Source organism: Caretta caretta, chromosome 1 (genome assembly GCF_965140235.1).
Source record: "Caretta caretta isolate rCarCar2 chromosome 1, rCarCar1.hap1, whole genome shotgun sequence".
In the NCBI taxonomy this organism is placed as follows: domain Eukaryota; kingdom Metazoa; phylum Chordata; order Testudines; family Cheloniidae; genus Caretta; species Caretta caretta.
In genome coordinates this window covers 296,571,818-296,592,615 of record NC_134206.1, presented here as the reverse complement: position 1 = coordinate 296,592,615, position 20,798 = coordinate 296,571,818, and positions in this window count along the sequence as shown.

Here is a 20,798-nt window from a genome sequence, read left to right as displayed (position 1 = left end):
TGCCAGGGCCCGTGCTTTGAGAGAAGTCTGTGTCCATGTCCTCATCACTATCATGATCGTGCTGTCGTTGCCTCCTCACCTGCTTTTGCAGGTTCTGCATATACTGCAGGATAATGTGCGAGGTGTTTAAAATGGTCACAACAGCAGCGGTGAGCTGAGTGGGCTCCATGCTAGCTGTGGTATGGCGTCTGCAGGACAGCAGGAGAGCAGAGTTGCAGCAGAAGTGGTGGATGATGATGGATGCCACGGGGATAGATATTTATACAGAATGATGAGAGGACCTGCGAGGTGGATTCATGGCACCAGGACAGCAGGAGAGCAGAGTTGCAGAGGAAGCGGTGGATGACGACGACATAGAGAAATTTGCTATTGAGATTGAGCTCTTTTACAAGAGCAGGAGAGCAGAGTTGCAGCAGATGACGACGGTTAGCAGTCCTACTGCACTGTCTGCTGACAGCAGCACCCAGGACGCAACAGCAGCAGTGACGGTGAGCTGAGCTGAGCAGGTTTCATGCTTGCTGTGGTATGGCGTCTGCACGGAAAAAAGGCGCGAAATGATTGTCTGCCATTGTTTTCACGGAGGGAGCGGCGACTGATGACATGTACCCAAAACCCGCAACAATGTTTTTTGCCCCATCAAGCATTGGGAGCTTAACCCAGAATTACAATGGGTGGCAGAGACTGCGGGAACTATGGGATAACTACCCACAGTGCACCGCTCCATAAGTTGATGCTAGCCACGGTAGTGAGGACTCACTCCACTGACTTAATGCGCGTAGTGGGGACATACGCAATCGACTGTATAAAATCAATTTCTAAAAATCGACCTCTATAAAATCGACCTAATTTCGTAGTGTAGACATACCCTTAGTAACTACTATTTTGTTGTGCAGAGATTTTTCTGAACTTCAGTTATAGAGATCATTGGTCAGACTGTGAATTCTGGTCACAACTGCAATTTAAATGGTTTGAATATAACTATGAGAAACATATTGTGGAATATATTTTTTCATTTTTGTTTTATTTAAAAACACCAGTTTGTTGTTGTTTTCATAAAATAGCTTCATGAAAATAGTGTGTGAAACAGCTTTGAATCCGATAAGGGCATAAGAGTTTTTCCGGAACAGTGGTAAGTTTATCAAACAATGATTATCTCCCTTTAATTTTGTGCCTCAATATTTATAACTTTCTTTTTCTTTAGCAGAGACAATGCTTTATAATGCTGTTTATTTTATTGGTGCAGCAGCGTAAACAATGTTTCATTGGTAAGTGGAAACTTACAAGGATGACAATTCTGATGAAAGATTGTACAGGAACTGTTCCTAGGTTAGAGCATTTAATATCATGCAAGAAGTCACACTGATACATAGTGTTTAAGGGATTTGATTTACCTTTCCATCTCAGTGCACAGAGAAAGAGCAAAAGGAACAAGGCTTGTTTTCCTCATGTACCTCATTTGTAGGCAACAGGGCTGTGAATGAATATGCAGTAAAAAGAAACAAAGTCTGAAAGTTAATACCCCAGGCGCCAAACACGTCTGTGAAAGAGGAATGTAACCAGACATTTCTATGTGCACTACGTTATTTCCTAATAGGCTTATTCTCTTCTACAGAGGGTCAGATTATTATGATAAAACAGTTAAATACAATATGCAGCCTGTTTTAACATATGTACATAATGGCATACTTTTGTTTCCGTATGGTGGAGTTAACACAGTGTACGTTAGCTAATTAACACTACTGCTTGTAAAACAAAGAGGTTTCAACATTTTCAGCATTTCAAAAATGGCTGCATACAAATATATGCCTCCTATTATTACAAATCAATGTCTTTGCTTTGGGATGGCTCGCCAGTGCCTCCTGCTGGGTAGTCAGCACCAAGAACTGGAGCTGAGGAGACTGGGCACCCGGCAGGAGGTGCTCGGCCTCTTGCAGAATCAGGCCCCTCCTGTGTATACGGTGCCTTGTCACAGGCAGCACTTCATTTTTCCCATTTTTAAAATGCTCAGGCAAGGAACCCGAGAAACTGAAGTTCCTCCGTGAAATCCTGGCCCCTCTGAAGTCAGTGACCGTTTCCCCATTGACTTCAATGAATGTGTTTTCCCATGGTACAGGCACAGCAAGGGCAGAAGCAATGGATGTGCCCCAGCACCGCTCCAGCCCTGAGCAGGAGGGACCACCACCAGAGAGAAAAAGTAGCCCCGTCCCCATCCCCATTCGGTCCTCATTCTCTGCTAAACAAGTGCACTCAATAGCGCCAGCTGTGTTGACAGTTTCTTGATGTGGGCAGCTGTCCAGTTGAGAACTGAACAGAAACCCCCCAGTTTCTTCCGTTTAAGCCATTGAACAGCTGAAAGATTGTAACAACTATTGCTCACTGCCAACCACAGCTGGATTCAGACAGGAGGCCTGGAGATGAAAAGGCTCTCATGTATTACCAGGTTCCTGAGTCATCCAGTCTCCCTTAACAACTGCTTGTGAAACTTTCTCCTTTTAAATCAGTGCTCTTTATTTAGCTTTGGGATTAAGATATTTATTTATATAAGCTGCTCTCTGATACAAATTTACAACGGTAGGGCTAAATCTTATTCAGTCAAACTCCTCTTCCCTTCAGAGGGAACTTTGCTAAGCTAATGATTACAAGATTTGGTCATAAAATCTGAAATTATGCAGGATTTAAATGACATGTAAAGTAAGTATTATACATTTTAGCCTCTTGTTATGCTGGGGACTGGCAAAACCTCATTGAAGTTGGATAAATGTAAGAAGCAGTACAGCCCCTTTATGGAATAGATAGTTGAAAAAATAGGAGCCTCTGCCCAAAACACAGGCCACATGCAAGGCTGGAATAGAAGGTGAGCTGTGTGGCCCAAGAGGATTCCCCAGGATTCTGATAATAAAAACAGGGGCATGGGATTGATTGGATTGCGGCTGTGTATCTGTGTGTGTGAGAGAAAAATACCACAGAAACAGAGAAGGCAGCAGAAAGGCAAGGGCAGCCAGAGAAGGACTTGTAGCTAGAGCCCTGTGTGAATAAAAAATTTATATCCACAGATAGAAATCGGTATACACGGAGCTGCTGGGCTCTGCTGGGAACCGCTGTGGCAAGAGCACCAGCATGTTGGGCCAGTGCTCGCAGGAGAAAGTGCCCCGTGTGGGCAGCTCCTCTGGCGTGGCAGTACCACCCCCAGCCCCGCCCCCAGGGGCGGACACCAGGCTCACTGGCAGTGTCCCTGGTCGTGCCAGTGTGTGCACGTAGCTCACACGCTCTTGGACAGAAGATATAGACCGCTGCGTGGAAGGGACTCCTGTAACAAAAACAAGTAGAAGAATAACTTTCTTTTCTTACAGCAATCTAAACAATTCCATTCCTTGCAGTTCACACTTTTCCAACACTTTATGAGAGTTATCACTCCCTCCTTTCCCCTCAAGTTATTCTTTTCAATCTTTTGACAGTTCAGCCCTTTTAACTTTGCTATTGCTCTTTTCTGAATTCCCTCCAATTTGTTGATGTCTTTCTGATACTGAGAAGTCTAGAACCATTTGAAATGGCAAGTAGAGAAAGATCATCACCTCATCTGCCTGTGTCAGCAGCCCCAAATTGTAATCCTTTGGCTCATAAACATTTCATGTCCACCTTCATCTCAGTCTTTTTTGGTATATAAGTGCTCTTTCCCCCTGAATATCTGGGTTTGGGATTATTATTCCCAGATGTATTAGCTTTTTTTCCCCCAAACTCAATCTTATTCTGTTATTTTTTGCCCATATTTCTTATTTGTCATTGTGTTTTATTTTTCTGCTTTTGCAACACCTTCCAATTTAGGCCATGATCCTGATTCTGCAATTGGCTTCTCACAAGTACAGCAGTCTACCGAGTAGAGAAAATTGCAGTATCTGTCACCTCCTATACTCTGCTGTTTTTCCAAAGTATTAGTAAGGAGGCTAAATAAAACTAGGCCTTTTACAAGTCCTTAGACCATTTGTAAGGATACAATTCTGTCATGGACATCACAGATTCCATGACTTTCTGGGACCTCTGTGATTTCTTCTGGGGCAGGGTTGCAGCAGTGGCCCCAGGGCTGAAGCAGCAGCTGGAGTTGGGTCAGCCTGTGCAGTAGGAGCAGGACCAATGGTCCCGAGCTCCTGGAGCAGTGGCTGGTGGTCAGCCCCAGGGCCACTGAACAGTTGATCGGTGGCCAGCCCTGGAGCATGGCCCTGGGGCCACTGGAGCAGCTCTTCCCTGGCCCTCCGGAGCAGCAGGCAGTATTGGATCAGCCCCCCGGGGCTGGAGCAGTAGTGGTCAGCCTTTGCCACAGGAGCAGGGCTGGAGCAGCTGCAAGCCCCTGGCAGTGCTCTGTTTGCCTCCCGCTGCGGGTATTTTTAGTAAAAGTCAGAGACAAGTCCCAGGCTCCAGTGAATTTTTGGTTTTTGCCTGTGACCTGCCCCTGACTTTTACTAAAAATATCCGTGACAGAATCTTTGGATTTGGAAACCTCCTCCCAAGTTGATACAGAGCTGTTTAGCAATACCCTCTGCTCTTGGTCATTCAGGAAGTTTGCAGTGCAGGGGAAAGTGCTCATACTGAAACCATGCCAACGGATGTTACACAAGTACAAAATTAAGAATTACTGCCCTAATTTATAGTTGTGTGGCCATCACAGGACCACCTTCCTTTCACAGAAGCAGAGGTCATGAAAGTACTGATGACAGTCATGGTTGCCACCCGTGACTCTGACCCCTGCTCTTCTTGGATGGTGAAAGAGGGTAGAAATCCTCCTGGGCCCCCTACTAACAGAGATAGAATCATAGAATATCAGGGTTGGAAGGGACCCCTGAAGGTCATCTAGTCCAACCCCCTGCTCGAAGCAGGACCAATTCCCAGTTAAATCATCCCAGCCAGGGCTTTGTCAAGCCTGACCTTAAAAACCTCTAAGGAAGGAGATTCTACCACCTCCCTAGGTAACGCATTCCAGTGTTTCACCACCCTCTTAGTGAAAAAGTTTTTCCTAATATCCAATCTAAACCTCCCCCACTGCAACTTGAGACCATTACTCCTCGTTCTGTCATCTGCTACCATTGAGAACAGTCTAGAGCCATCCTCTTTGGAACCCCCTTTCAGGTAGTTGAAAGCAGCTATCAAATCCCCCCTCATTCTTCTCTTCTGCAGGCTAAACAATCCCAGCTCCCTCAGCCTCTCCTCATAAGTCATGTGTTCTAGACCCCTAATCATTTTTGTTGCCCTTCGCTGGACTCTCTCCAATTTATCCACATCCTTCTTGTAGTGTGGGGCCCAAAACTGGACACAGTACTCCAGATGAGGCCTCACCAATGTCGAATAGAGGGGAACGATCACGTCCCTCGATCTGCTCGCTATGCCCCTACTTATACATCCCAAAATGCCATTGGCCTTCTTGGCAACAAGGGCACACTGCTGACTCATATCCAGCTTCTCATCCACTGTCACCCCTAGGTCCTTTTCCACAGAACTGCTACCTAGCCATTCGGTCCCTAGTCTGTAGCTGTGCATTGGGTTCTTCCATCCTAAGTGCAGGACCCTGCACTTATCCTTATTGAACCTCATCAGATTTCTTTTGGCCCAATCCTCCAATTTGTCTAGGCCCTTCTGTATCCTATCCCTCCCCTCCAGCGTATCTACCACTCCTCCCAGTTTAGTATCATCCGCAAATTTGCTGAGAGTGCAATCCACACCATCCTCCAGATCATTTATGAAGATATTGAACAAAACCGGCCCCAGGACCGACCCTTGGGGCACTCCACTTGATACCGGCTGCCAACTAGACATGGAGCCATTGATCACTACCCGTTGAGCCCGACAATCTAGCCAGCTTTCTACCCACCTTATAGTGCATTCATCCAGCCCATACTTCCTTAACTTGCTGACAAGAATACTGTGGGAGACCGTGTCAAAAGCTTTGCTAAAGTCAAGAAACAATACATCCACTGCTTTCCCTTCATCCACAGAACCAGTAATCTCATCATAAAAGGCGATTAGATTAGTCAGGCATGACCTTCCCTTGGTGAATCCATGCTGGCTGTTCCTGATCACTTTCCTCTCATGCAAGTGCATCAGGATTGATTCTTTGAGGACCTGCTCCATGATTTTTCCAGGGACTGAGGTGAGGCTGACTGGCCTGTAGTTCCCAGGATCCTCCTTCTTCCCTTTTTTAAAGATTGGCACTACATTAGCCTTTTTCCAGTCATCCGGGACTTCCCCGGTTCGCCACGAGTTTTCAAAGATAATGGCCAATGGCTCTGCAATCACAGCCGCCAATTCCTTCAGCACTCTCGGATGCAACTCGTCCGGCCCCATGGACTTGTGCACGTCCAGCTTTTCTAAATAGTCCCTAACCACCTCTATCTCCACAGATGTCAACAGCCCCTTTGATGAAGGAGTCTGTGTCTCACCCGAACAATGAAACAACTGATCAATGGAGAGAGGGTTGTGAGTGTTGGAGGCAGACCGTACATTGGAGTTGCAGATGCATTATAGCATTTCCTCCCACAAGAGATAAGAATGACCATGAACCTCACCACTTTCAGGCTATGTCTACACTATGAACCGTACAGGGGCACAGCTATACCACTGTAGTTGTGCCACTGTAAGGTCTCCTGTGTAGCCGCTCTATGCCCCTGCTGGGACAATTAAACCACCCCCAATGAGCAGTGGTAGCCGACATAGCGCCATCCACACTGGCACTTTTGTCAGTGAAACTTATATTGATCAGGGGGGTGTTTATTCACACCCCTGACTGACAAAAGTTTTGTCGACAAAAGTGCTAGTGTAGACAAAGCCTCAGAAATTAATGTAAAACTCATTTCTTTGATATAGCTTTCACACAGTAAAGTTTCTCTCACCATCCCACACAATAAATAAATCAAGCTATTTTGAAGGCTAGGAAGGAAGGAAGTGAGATGGCTATTATTGTTTATTATTTTTTAATATTTGGGTGGTGCACAGTTATGACGATGGGGATCATAAAGATAACTGGACAGACAGAAGTGTCCACAACAACCTTAGTTAATTGAATAGTTAACTAACTTAACACTTCATGGAAATGTGAACTATTTTGAGTGAATAACACATTTTCTATAAATGAAACATCCCATTTCAGTTACTCTTATGCTATAAAAGTTAAACCATACTTTGTACAAATGGGCCTCAATCCTGAGGTCAGGCTGAACTGTGAAGTGGGAGATAACTGTGATCATACACCATCTTTGTGTACAATCCCCTGACATGGTTCTCAGTGCAAGTTAGAGCAGTGTCAGGGCCATTCAAACTTGAGCCCAGAGACTTTTACACTAGTCAGGAATCACTGGAGAGCAGCAAGGTTCTAACTGTTCCTCCTCTCCCAAGAATGTTACTAAGCAGGGCAGCTTTATGGTCCCCTTGCACTGCAGGAGTAGCACAAAGAGACCATACAGGGACTATGGTTCTCAAACCCAGAGTGGGGTTTCCTGATTGTGGTTGATATTTTTCTACTGCCAGGAATAATAGGAACTGCCTAATGCAATTGACCAGCAATGTTGCAGTGAAAGAACTTTTTAAAAACAGCAATTACTTCCTCCTTTTGTAAACTGACTTCTCTTTAAGCACTAGGAATCCTTTGTGATCAGTAATTAATTCAGGCTACTGTAGCTGTATTTTACTGTTATGTTTACCCAAAAGTAAAATTAATTGTTCTCTCCAGTATAGTGATATGAATGCATTTAATCTCTCTGACAGAGAGAGGCAGCTCTAGATTGAAATATTAACTGGGGCACTGTAAAACTACTTAGCAGCTAATATGTTAATTAGCAAAGAGCATGTTTTAACGCATTCATCAATCATCACACAGCTGTGGCTGCTGGGCTGTTCAATTAAATTCCTTGGATTCCTACTGATGCAGCTTCAGAATCTCTTACTAGACCAAATGCTATAAAGTCTGGATCCCTCCAACTGAAAGATGAAAGCTCTGTGTTGTTAAGTGAACAGTTGGGTGTCCTCATGGATAGGGGAGGTGCCCTGATAGCAGGTTTCCTGTGAAGGGGCAGGTATTTGTCAGGCACATGGCAAAGGGGTGTAGCTTTTTAAAATCAGGGACAAGTTTTACCTCCATAGAACTCATGGGAATGTGGAGGTTTATTGTTACCTATGTGATTGTGTGACTTTAGAACTTTGAATCTCTATTTTAATTATTTTAATTTTTTCATTCAATATAATAAAACATAATAGAAGTAGCCCTCTTTCAACACAAGGGTGGAACACAACTTTATAAAGGTGTTACAAAACTACATACAGTGTTTAATCCTCTGATTGGTATTTACAGAATGCCAGGAGCTAGTCATTTTCAATGCACTCCAGGTTAAACACAGACAATACACATGTGCAGGAGTTCATACTGTGTGAATGAGAGCACAGGATGGTCCTTTATGTCCACAATTCATAAACTGTAGGGTATGTGCCTACAAATATCTTCCAGGATAGTCAAACCCAAGTGTTCAACAACCATGAGTCGGCACCTTGAAAATCATGAGATTTTAAAAAATAATAGATCTTGGGTGTTTTTTATTTGCCTTACAGCTTCTGAGCCCATAGGATCCACTGGTGTGAAGCTTTTCTCTGCAGCCATGAGGGTTAGAAACTTTGTTTTTAAATGAGCTTTTCACAAAAATCACTAGACTCCAGAAGCTGTAGCTTTAAGAAAGATGCCAAATATTATGAGACTTCAATTACATTTGTGAAACTTAGCAACACTGGGGATTTTGTAAGCCACAGAGCTACAAAAATGCATTAATTGTTAAAGGGCCAGAGCAGTGTGATCTGGCAAAGAAGTTTCTGAGTTCTATTGCTAGAGAAATGTCATTTGACTAGATGGGGGTAAGGAGACTGAAACCAGATACCTGCCTTCTAATAATTTCAAGAGAAATCAAGTCATGCAACCCTAAGACTGCATTGCATCAGCCAGCTAGAAGGGGGCAGATCTCCTGCTGAGACTAGGTGGAGAAGAGAAACTGGGTAGTGACTTCTCTGTATGCAAATAAATAACCAAACTTTTAGATACTTATCCATACTAGATCCAAGCTCTGTAATCAATTGCTAATTTGAACTCCTGTCTTGAGAGTTGAAAAGCTAATGCACTTTCTCAAACCACCTGCTGTCTTAACACTTTAACTAGCAGTCAGACTAATAGCAGTGGAATTCTGTTAAAAGGATTGGCTAGCCCCTTTAACATCTGACTCATTGCTACATGCAGGTTCATGAAACACTGAGATGTCTGATCCAAACATGCATAGTAATGAAATCTCTTTCGTGTCAGGACATAGCTACTTCTCACTGGTGTTTAGTGCCAAGGTAGGTTATTCTGTTTAGAATTGGCTGTAATTAGTATTCTTATAAGATGTAACATTCTTTACCTCCAATGCATAATATTTTAGAAACATCCCCTCCTGACTAGGATTTAGATACTCTGAGGCCAAGCTCTCCTTTGGTTGTATCCTTCCCAAAAGCTACACTGAGTCCAGTTTTCAGAGTAACAGCCGTGTTAGTCTGTATTCCCAAAAAGAAAAGGAGTACTTGTGGCACCTTAGAGACTAACCAATTTATTTGAGCATAAGCTTTTGTGAGCTACAGTGAGCTGTAGTGTAGCTCACGAAAGCTTATGCTCAAAAATAACTTGGTTAGTCTCTAAGGTGCCACAAGTACGCCTTTTCTTTTTACTGAGTCCAGTGTATACTGAGACAGGACATTGGGAGTATATTCAGCCAAGCGTAGCCCTAGCATTTTTGCTGGCCAGGGCAGAAGACATTTTTGACTGCCTCACACCTGAGTTCAAAAACAAAACAAAACCCCAAACCAAACAAGTGGCACAGCAGTATGGCTCCTCTGGAAGTTGGTGCCCAGGGCAACTGCTCTGCTCACCCACACCTAGAACTGGCCCTGTATTCATTACTGTATAGCTACCCAGGCAGTAAAGATATAATTAATAAAACTGATAGTTCTATACCTAAATATCAAGTCCCTTTACTCTGAATCAGAGTGCTCCCAGTTGCCTGGAATGTGAGAAGCACTGAGAAAGGTACAAAAGTCTTCCTGCCTTCAAAAACGTCAAAGGAAATCCTTTGCAATCAGATCTGTACCACTGAATACTCCCTTAGCTGAATAAATCAGGAGGGAAATATAGCCACAGCAAGGGAAACTGGCTTCTGGAGAATCAGCTTTGATTCATATTAGCTGGATGATCACTCCCAATAATAATTAGTAAAAAACAAAGTCCATGGTTGTACTTCCTTACGAATACTTGACTCTTTGTTAATTGTTATGTGGGAAAGTTGATACCACCTTTATGTCTATACATTAATGAGTATCACACTTGCACATAACAGAAACAAAAGATGTTATAAAGTTAAATGTAAGATAGGGCTATCCGGCAACTGTTTTTGACAAAAAAAAAAAAAAAAGGGGGTTTTCAATTAAATGAAATTTATATGAAAAGTGTCTGCTTTCTGCAGAAAATTTAAATTTTTGTTTTCATTTTTTTGGCTGAAATATCTTAGTTTTTTTAGTTTTCAGTTGAAAATGTATATGGGGACAGGGGATTCAAACCAGCTCTATTGTGAGATGAGAACAACCTTTTACCTAGAGCTGATTTGCAATGATTATGGTTATATAGGGGTAAGTTCAAAGAAATATGGAAAAGGAGTGGCTTAGTCAATGATTTATGAATGAAACACAAAAGGTGTTACAACAGAATCTTTATGTACAGTATTTAGTAATCAGAAAAGATCTGGCATTTATTTACCTGCTGTTAGTATTCAGCTGTTTTCAGTTATATATTTGTTACCTTGAACTGTGAGCTGAAAGTAAGATCCCACAAGAAGTGACACTTTTTTGTAAGCACTAGATATTACTCTGTACTTTTGCATTATCCTGCTAGAAGGATATCCCGGATTAAGATGTTAGGCAAATATTTAAAGTATGGATTTAATTTTTTTTTAACACAAAGGCTGCAGTAGAGGTATGTAAACAATACAGGGTTGTTTTAATCAAAGAATGGAAAAAGTAGCTGCATTTTACAGAAATGTTGTGGTTTCATATATATGTTGTGGTTTAACGTTACATACATATGTTGTGGTTTAACGTTATTAAAATGGTATTACTGTGAAGACCTTAAGTTATAGAGCTGTTATGACCTAGAATTCAGCAGAACAGCATGTTTTGAAGGAAGCTGTAAAACAAAACTTGGTTTTGTGCAATTAGAAAGATGTGCTCTTTTCTTAATATTAGCAAATGAGCAGAGCTACCAGGAGCTGGATATTAGTAGTTACAACAGCATAAAACTGGAGTAGTGCAATGAACAATCAGTCCTGCAGACTGATGTATTTAGAAAAAAATCACATGCTTCTGAACACACAGCTGTCTGGTAGCCTCGGGTGGGAGTAGATCTTTTGTTGTTGTCTGGTCTTATATTTGCACCACCCTCTTAATCACATTCATTCAGGAAAGAGCACACCTTGTTATTGGCGTCACAGAGACTTAGTGGGATAAATCTCATGACTGGAATATTGGAATGCAGGGGTAATAGCTTATTCAGGAAGGACAGGCAGGGAAAAAGAGGAGGAGGAGGTGTTGTATAACAAGAATGTATACACTTGTTCTGAGGTCGAGAATGAGGCAGAAAGGCAGACCAATTGAAAGCCTTTGTGTAAAGAAAAAAGAGGAAAAATAGAGGTGACTTCAAGGTAAGGTCTATGATATCCACCTCCTCTACCTGATTTGGTGGTCTGAGGCATTTCTGGAACAAATAAGAGCTATATCCCAAAATACAAGACCTGGTAGTAATAGGGGACTTTAATGATCCAGATATCTGTAGGAAAAAAATAAAATAGCAAAACACAAAATGTCCAATAAGTTCTTGAAACGTGTTGGGGACAACTTTGTGTTCCAGAAGGAGGAGGAAGTAACTGGGCACACAGCCATTTTAAATGTGATTGTGACCCACAGGGAGGAGTTGGTTGTGAATCTGAAGGTAAGAGGCAGTTTGGATGAAAGTGATCATGAAATGAAAGATTTCATGAATCTCAGGAAAGCATCAGAGAAAGGAGAAAAGACTTCAAAAAAGCAGACTTTAACAAACCCAGAAGACTGGTAGGTAAGGTCCAATGTGAATAAAATCTAAGGGAAAAAGGAGTTTAGGAGAGCTGGCAGTTTCTCAAGGCAACAGTAATAAAGGTACAACTGCAAACTACCTGATGTGAAAGAAAAGTAGGAAAAATAGTAAGGGTCCAATGTGGCTGCATCAGTTGCTCTTTAATGACCTGAAAATCAGAAAGAAATACTACAAAAAGTGGAAACATGGAAGAATTGCTGAGAAGAAGTACAAAAGAATAGCATAAGCATGTAGGAACAAGATTAGAAAAGCTAGGCACAAAATAAATTACACCTAGCAAGGGACATAAAAGGCAATAAAAAGTTTTTAAATACATTAGAAGCAAGAGAAAAACCAAAGGAAAGTGTAGGTCCTCTACTTAGCAGGGAAGGAGAGCTAATAATGGATGACATCTAGAATGATTTATGCCTCTTTTGCTTCAGTCTTCACTGCAAAGGTTCATGGTTACCAGATACTCAACACAGTTAACATTAAGAACAAGGGCGAAGGAACACAAACCAAAATAGGGAAAGAACAGGATTAAAAAATATTTTGATAAATTAGATGTGATTCAAGTCAGCAGGGCTTGATTGAATTCATCCTAGGGTAATTAGGGAAATCTTGGAACAGTTAGCAATTATCTTCAAGTACTTGTGGAGTGTGGGTGAGGTTCCGAAGGACTGGAGAGGGGGAAAATATAGTACCTATTCTTAAAAAGGGGAACAAAGAGGAATTGGCGAATTGTAGACCAGTGATCCTGACTTCAATATGTGGAAAGATACTGGAAAAAATTATTAAACCATCAGTTTGTAAGCACCTAGAGGATAATAGGCTTATAAGTAATAGCCAGCATGGAATTTTTAGGAACAAATCATGCCAAACCAACCTAATTTCCTTCCTTGACAGGGTTACTGGACTAGTGGATAAGGGGGAGCAGCAGAAGTCATGTATCTTGATTTTAGTAAGGCTTTTGATACAGTCCCACATGACCTTCTCAGAAGCAAACTAGGGAAATGAAGTCTAGATGAAATTACTATATGGTGGGTGAAAGAGCATACTCAAAGAATAGTAATCAGTGATTTGCTCTAAAACTGGGGTAGGAGGGTCTATGTAGTGGGGTCAGTGTTTAATTCGTAATGAAAGAGGTGCCGGGGCTCAAACAATTTTTTTTTAACTTTCATAAATGAGGCAGCAAGCCCAGAGGTGCCAGGGCTATGAACTGCCAAGCTTAGGGGTGCTGGGGCTCAGTCCTAACACAAATTACCCACTGAGTGGGGTACCACAGAGTCAGTCCTGGGTTTGGTACTATTCAGTATTTTCATTAATGACTTGGATAATGGCATGGAGAGTATGCTTCTAAAATTTGCAGATGACAATCTGGGAGGGGTTGCTAACACTTTGGAGGACAAGATTAGAATTCAAAACGACCTCGACAAATTAGAGAATTGGTCTGAAATCAACAAAACAAAATTCAATAAAGATAAGTGCAAAGTACCTCCACTTAGGAAGGAAAAATCAAACACACCACTACAAAATACGGAATAACTGGCTAGGCAGTAGTACTGCTGAAAAGGATCTGGGGGTTATAGTAGATCACAAGTTGAATATGAGTCAACAATGTGATGCGGTTGCAAAAAAAAAAAAAGCTAATATTTTGAGGTTATATGTAAAAGGAGTGTTATTTGTAAGACACAGGAGGTAAATGTCGTGTTCTACTCGGCACTGATGAGGCCTCAGCTGGAGTACTATATCCAATTCCGGGCACCACACTTTATGAAAGATGTTGAGAAACTGGAGAGAATCCAGGGGAGAACAACAAAATTAAAAGGTTTAGAAAACCTGACCTATGAGGAAGTGTTAACAAAGCTAGGCATGTTTAGTTTCTTCTTAAATGCCATTCCCAGGGTGGGTCCCCCAAGGATTTAGCGGATTCCATGCACTACCTTGGGTAAAACTTAACAGATTTAGACCATTTTGACCTGTATCACATCAACAGTTTGATCTCTAGGTCTGTGCAACCCTCCTCTCCCTGCTAGAAACTTTTTTTTTTATATGGTGAGCTCAAATGATAATCCCGAGCTCAAATGACCGCAAATTTGGATCACTAATCCTATCCTGCACCCTCCTCTGGCACACAAAATTTCAAAGGCATCCAAGTAAGCCTGTCCATTTTAGAGGATTTAGAACTGACACAACCTTTAAACAGAAGTCATGACACAACCTTAACTTATTGATGCAGCACTATAATAAACAGAGACAGCCCCTGCCCCAAAGACCTCACAGTCAAAATAAATTGGTGGATGTGTGCAGGGTTTTTACATGGATTCGGATGCATTGACAGAGCTGTGGAGTGCAGGGGGCTTGGGTACAGGGTGGTTGGGGTGCACTGGCAGAACTGGGGCTGTAGGAGGCTGTGGTGCATTGGCTCTGTGAGATTAGTGTTTTATACAATTTATTTAAAACAGACCACTGTATTACTCTAGGAAATAACTGCTCTTGCTTATCATGCTTTTTACAGACATTCTCAAGGCAGTTTACAAAGGAGGCCAGTGATGAGATGTCCAGTGGCCAAGATGGGATTAGAACCCAAGTTTTCTGAGTCCCTATCTAGGGCACAATTCACTAGGCCACACTGCCTTTATTAGTCAATGTATACGTCTTAGGATCTGTTGATTCCCTCTGTGCATGGATTGTCTGATGGCAAACACACCCAATCACATTGCTGTTGCTTATGTAGAAAACGGTTGGGTAGCCAATGGGACTACTCCTGTGCTTACATTTATGCATGTGTATGGGTATTTGCAGGCTTGGGGCCTTGGAGCAATGTGGTGATCTAACTAAGGGTATGTCTACATTGCAACTGAAAACCCATGGCTGGCCCATGCAGATGACTCAGGCTAAGGGGCTGTTTAACTGCAATGTAGATGTTTGGGTTTGGGCTGCAGCCCAAGCTCTGGGACCCCCTGACCTCGCAGGATCCTAAAGCCTGGATTCCAACCTGAGCCTGAATGTCTACACAGCAATTAAACAGCCCCTTAGCCTGAGTCAGCTGGCATGGGCCTGCTGTGGGTGTCTGATTGCAGTGTATATATGCAATTGTGGGACAAGTAGGACTTAGACCTACTTAACCTTCTTTCCCCATTCCACCTTCTAATGGTCTTTTTTTTTTTGAGCATTTCTGAATAGAGTAACATACTCCAGGGATTGTGCTTATTTGAGTTCTCCGCATTTCCCAGGTCCTGGAGGCAATTAACTTTTGGCTTCATACCTCCCAGTGTGCTTGCTGAGTGTGGCAACAACAGCTCACATACCTCTCCCAACTACTGCATACCTCTCAGATATTCCTTACATAACTCCCAGGCTATGAAAATAGTGTTTGATTTTCACAGGCAATGAGATTGTTTTGTCTAAAATTTCCCATTAAATATGCTGGACCAAATTCTACTCCCTGGGAACTGGAGTCAGTATGTAACTGAGAGGAGGGTGTGGCCCACCCACTTCTAACACATCTGGATTGTTTCTTCTTTGAATTTTTTTTTTTGGAAAGTGTTTAAATGATAGACACGTGCATAAGCATGTGCATTGCTTTAGGTGCTTCTTTTGTAACAGGTTGATTGTCTTCTCCTAAATCCATTAATGTTTCATCTCAAATTTCTCAAGAGATGGGAGTCTGATCAAATAAGGGATATATAGCTATCAAATATGGTGTTGTGACAGGGTGTGCTAGGCCCTTTGAGGCTCCCTGAGGGAGGTCTCACAGTCCTATCACACCACACCCCAGAAAAGGAGCAGAGAAGGTGGGTCCTCCATGCCTGCCTAGAGAGGCTGCAAGGAAGCAGCCAAACAGGCTCAGCAGGCCATACTCTGGAGGTAATTCAGCTGCAGCAGTGACTACTCCAGGATCACCAGTCGCAGGCTTGGCAGGACGTCTGGCAGCCCTGATAGCATCCACCCAGGCCCAGCCCAGCCATTGCAGACACTGCAGGGGAAGGAGTCAGACAGCCGCACCCCTGGGCTGCAGGTACTGTGGGCAAGTGGGGCATGCAGGATGGGTTTGCCCTTATACACACTTAAGGTTGCCAACACTCTAATTGCACAAAACCAAACACCCTAGCCCTGCCCCTTCTCTGAGGACCTGCCTCTGCCCTGCCCCTTCTCTAAGGCCCTGCCCACTGCTCACTCGATCCCTCCTCCCTCTGTCGCTCGCTCTCCCCCACCCTCACTTACTTTGACCAGACTGGGCCAGGGGTTTGGGGTGTGTGGGGGGTGAAGGCTCCAGCTGGTGGTGTGGGCTTCAAGGTGCACGAGGGGCCTCCAGGCTGGGATAGGGGGTTGGCATGTGGGAGGGGTTGAGAGCTCTTGCTGGGGGTGCAGGCTCCGGGGTAGGGCCAGGGATGAGGGGTTTGGGGTACAGGAGGGGGCTCAGGGCTGGGGCAAGGGGTTGGGGTGCAGGCTCTGAGAGGAAGTTAGGGTGTGGGAGGGGGTTCCAACCTGGGGAAGGGGGTTGGGGTGTGGGACGGGGTTTGGGGTGTGGGCTCTGGCCAGGAGGCACTTACCTCAGGCAGCTTCCAGTTCTCAGTGCAGCGGGGCTAAGGCAGGCTCCCTGCCGCCCTGGCTCCACGCAGCTCCTGGAATCAGCGGTATATCCCCCTTCTGGCTCCTAGGCAGAGAGGCAGCCAGGAGGCTCTGCCCACTGCCTGTGCCTACAGGCACTGCATCCGCAGCTCCCATTGGCTGTGGTTCCCAGCCAATGTGAGCTGAGGAGCCAGCACTTGGGGTGTGGGCAGCATATGGATCCCCTGTGGCTGCCCCATCCCTAGGAGCCAGACATGCCGGCTGCTTCAGGGAGCTGTGTGGAGCCAGGGCAGGTAGGGAGCCAGCCTTAGGCCCGCTGTGCCACCCACCGCACTTTTAGGAGGAGTCGATTGCCAAATTACATGCAAATGTGGAGGCCAGTTTAGGGGCTCTTTTAAAATATGGCCCTTAATGTTCCAATACCAGTTTTTAAATCCGACTACTATATTATAATAATGACACTAGATTTCCCTTTAAAGCAAAGTGTGCTATAGGGGGTGGGGCATAATTACATCCTGAGTCAATACTGTAGTTTCTTCAATTTCTTCTTCTGCTGGAAACAACTTACAAGCCCCCCAAATATTGGCTAACCATCAGGTCAAAAGGGGCAACAATGTTCTACAGAGGGCACAGATGAAGAGGAGAGTGGGGGAAGTTCTTTCAAACCTTTCGATAGTGACATGAACTGAGAATAGAATGTTATTGGGACACTGATATTTATTTATAGGGAGCTTGCTCACAATGGGTCTAATCCAGCACCTGTTCGATTCACAGATTCATTTTCTCTATGATAGAAAGCTAATAATAGTTATATTAATAATATTTTGCACTCCCATCAAAGTTTGCATTCTAAGATTTCAAGTGCTTGTCAGACATTATTGAATTAAGTCTCCCAACAGCCCTGTGAGTTCGTAAATGGTATTTAACCTTGTTTGCCTCCATTTCCCAAACTGCAAAATAACCTTGTCCAAGGTCAAAATGGAGATAAATGGTCGAGCCAGGAACAGACTTGTGTTGGCAAAATCTTGCTCAATGTACTCACAAGAGTAGTCTGGGATTTGGCCTAGATTCTCAGTTCTGTATTTTAACAAGGCCATATTTCCTCTGGTTGCTGTTACTAAGAAAAAGGCAATATGTGAAAATGCTAGGATTGACACTTCAGTTATTATTTGTATTACAGTAGAATTTGGGTACACTAGTTAAGGATCAGAGCCTCGTTATGCTCATTACTGGTTAGACATGTAACAAAGTATCCCAGAGAGCTCACATTATGTCACCATGATACAAGTAAATTAGATAAAAACAGAATGTCCTTATTAAGGCATTACTTTAAAAGTTATTACAAAACTATGTTTGTTGTTCCACTGTTATGGTGTGTTTTGTAAACCATTATTTGCAAAATTCTACTGGATTAATTTATTTTAATCTTTCAGATTTGAAAATTTACCATATAGTTAATCTCTTTCTCTCTCTGGTTTTATTTTCAGCAAAACTGGACAGATGGGTTTAGAATTAAAGGACAAAATACAAGTTCTGGCCAGATGCTTAGCTGGTGTAAATTAGTGTAGTTTCATTGAAGCCAACAATTCTATGCCAGTTTATACCAGCTGAGGATCTGTGTATTGGGAGATAGTTTTCATAGACCTCACTTTCTGGTTTATAAATACTTGTGAAACAGGCTCCCTAGAACACTAAGAGATTTCAGACTGTGTGATGTTTTTGACAAAGCAGGTGGTAACACCAGTCTTGAAAGTTGCCCAAGAATTTCTAATCGAAAATACTTTTTTCAGTTGCTTATAACGTTTACAAACTTTCATGTTTGGTACTGAAGTTTTCCAGGACTACTCTCTGCCTAAGTGTGATTGTGTGTGTGTGTGTGTGAGAAAGTTTGAAAAAAAATGGTTCAAATACTTTAAGTGTGGAGACAAAGGGGGAAAAATCACATTTTTTGACCCTTTAAAAGATCTTCAGCTTTCTTTTTGAAAATAGCTTTAGGCCTTGCTTACACATGAACTTTGAACCAATTTAATTAAACCAGTTTAGTTAAACTGGTGTAAAGGGATTTAATCCCACAGACTTTTAATGAGACTTGAGCTATTAAGAGCTTAAAGCCCAGATCCTCAAAGGTATTTAGGCTCTTAACTTCCATAAAATCTGGGCCTAAGTAATTTTTGAAAGTCCCATAGGTGGTTTTGAAAACTCTCCCTTCAGTGTTATAGGATGAAAGCTTGAAATTTGGTACACAGAAAGTCTTTAGATTTGACGTGACTTTCAGTGACTTAGTGATATCTATTTTGATTTGGTAGAGTTATAAGGATTTGAAATGCAGATTTTCTGACTATAGGCTGATTTTTTGTTAAACAAACATCTCAGTGTCCTGTTGACATAGTTCATGACTGTTTGAAAGCTGAGATGACTGCTGTCTCTGAAAGTCTGCATGGACCCTCATACCTACAATGTCTGAAGGAATGATTTGCCTTATTCTATATGACTTACTGATGTGCGCACACATTGTGGCAGACTCCACAATGTGTGCAGGACGCATCTATGTGGAAGGGGGTTGGGTTTTGTTTTGTTTATTTTAATGATTAGGCCCTAGAACAAGAGGAGATCAGCAAAGTTTTAAGAAGGAGAGCAAGGTCCTTTGCATATAGGAAGAGTAAGTCATTTGCAGGTGTGGAGTTTGAACCAGGAGCCACAGAATCCCAAACAGAAGAAGACAAAGGGAGTATTAAGGAGGGAAGGCTGGAAAGAGTATAGGGCATGGAGGAAGAATATTATATCTGCCCCACAAAGCCATAAAATCTTAAAATAAATCACGGGACTGTACAGATGTTGAGGGGAAGGATACAAAAATGGAGTCTAGTCATTTAATAGTAGCACGCCTCCAATGATTGTTATGACAGATGAGGTATAGCTTGTCCCAAAATAATGTACAGTGTTAATGGGCCGAAGTCTACATAAATGGGAAAAGCTTCATTGAAGTCAATAGAGCTGTGCCCATTTTCACTAGCAGAGAATTTGCCTCGTATACTCTATTTACTGTGCATAGCATTGTCAGCTCCTCCATCCTTTGTCCGGTCAGACTGATCACAGTTAAGCTGCTTGAGTTCATGGAGACACCAAGGTCACAGCTTATGGAGGCTCACAGGCAACAGGATTATCTGGAGTTCCAGCCAAGGTTGTGTTTATATGCTGGTTGAGGTTATGTTTCAGATATGCTCTTAGGCTGTTCTGTTTCAGGGGCAGCCAGATCTGCAATTAGAATTCAGGACTGTTTTTGTAACCTATCTTGTAGATGTGCTCTTAAAAGTATATCTCACTTTTTAAAACAGGATGTTTTCAAAAGGTGCTTATAGCATGCAATACTTTGGGCAAAGCTAAGTCATTTATTTGAAAGCAGAGAAAGAACAGTTATATAGACATGGATACATAATTGCTTTCCTAGCCAGTGGACAATAAATCTAGTCTGGGTAGTTAGTTTTCTGGATGCCACTCTTTCTTCCCTCCACCAACTGGTAGCAGAGCAGCATCATTCTATTGAGCCCATCAGTGATCTGAGCATATCAGCAAGTGAAAATGTAATCACTGAAGAGATGCAAATTAAACTAGCATTGGGCATTCAGTGTTATCACCAAATATCGACAATGCTATGTCACTTCGCTTGCAAAAAAATTAAACTCTGCTAGTTTTATAGAAAAAGAGAAGGGCATTTGTGCTAAAAGGAAACTGTACATTTTTACAAATGTACATGAAATTAACATTTCAGCAAACATGCAAAAGGTATGACAGATGAAGCCTGTTTTGATGATAAAGCCTTCATGTACCACACAGTTTTGCATATCCACAACTTCGCCAATAGTTTACAGGGGCTCTGAAGGAATGATCTGAAGTGAGCTTGGAAATTTGAATGCTGATTATAAAACTTATGAAATAAACAATGGATTAAGACTTTGAATACTTAATAAATATTAATATTAATATTTCTCAGCAAATTCATAATGGAAGCACATTCTTCACATATTGTTCTCGTTACTTGTTCATTATTTTTCTGGGTTTTTAAAAGTTTCTCATC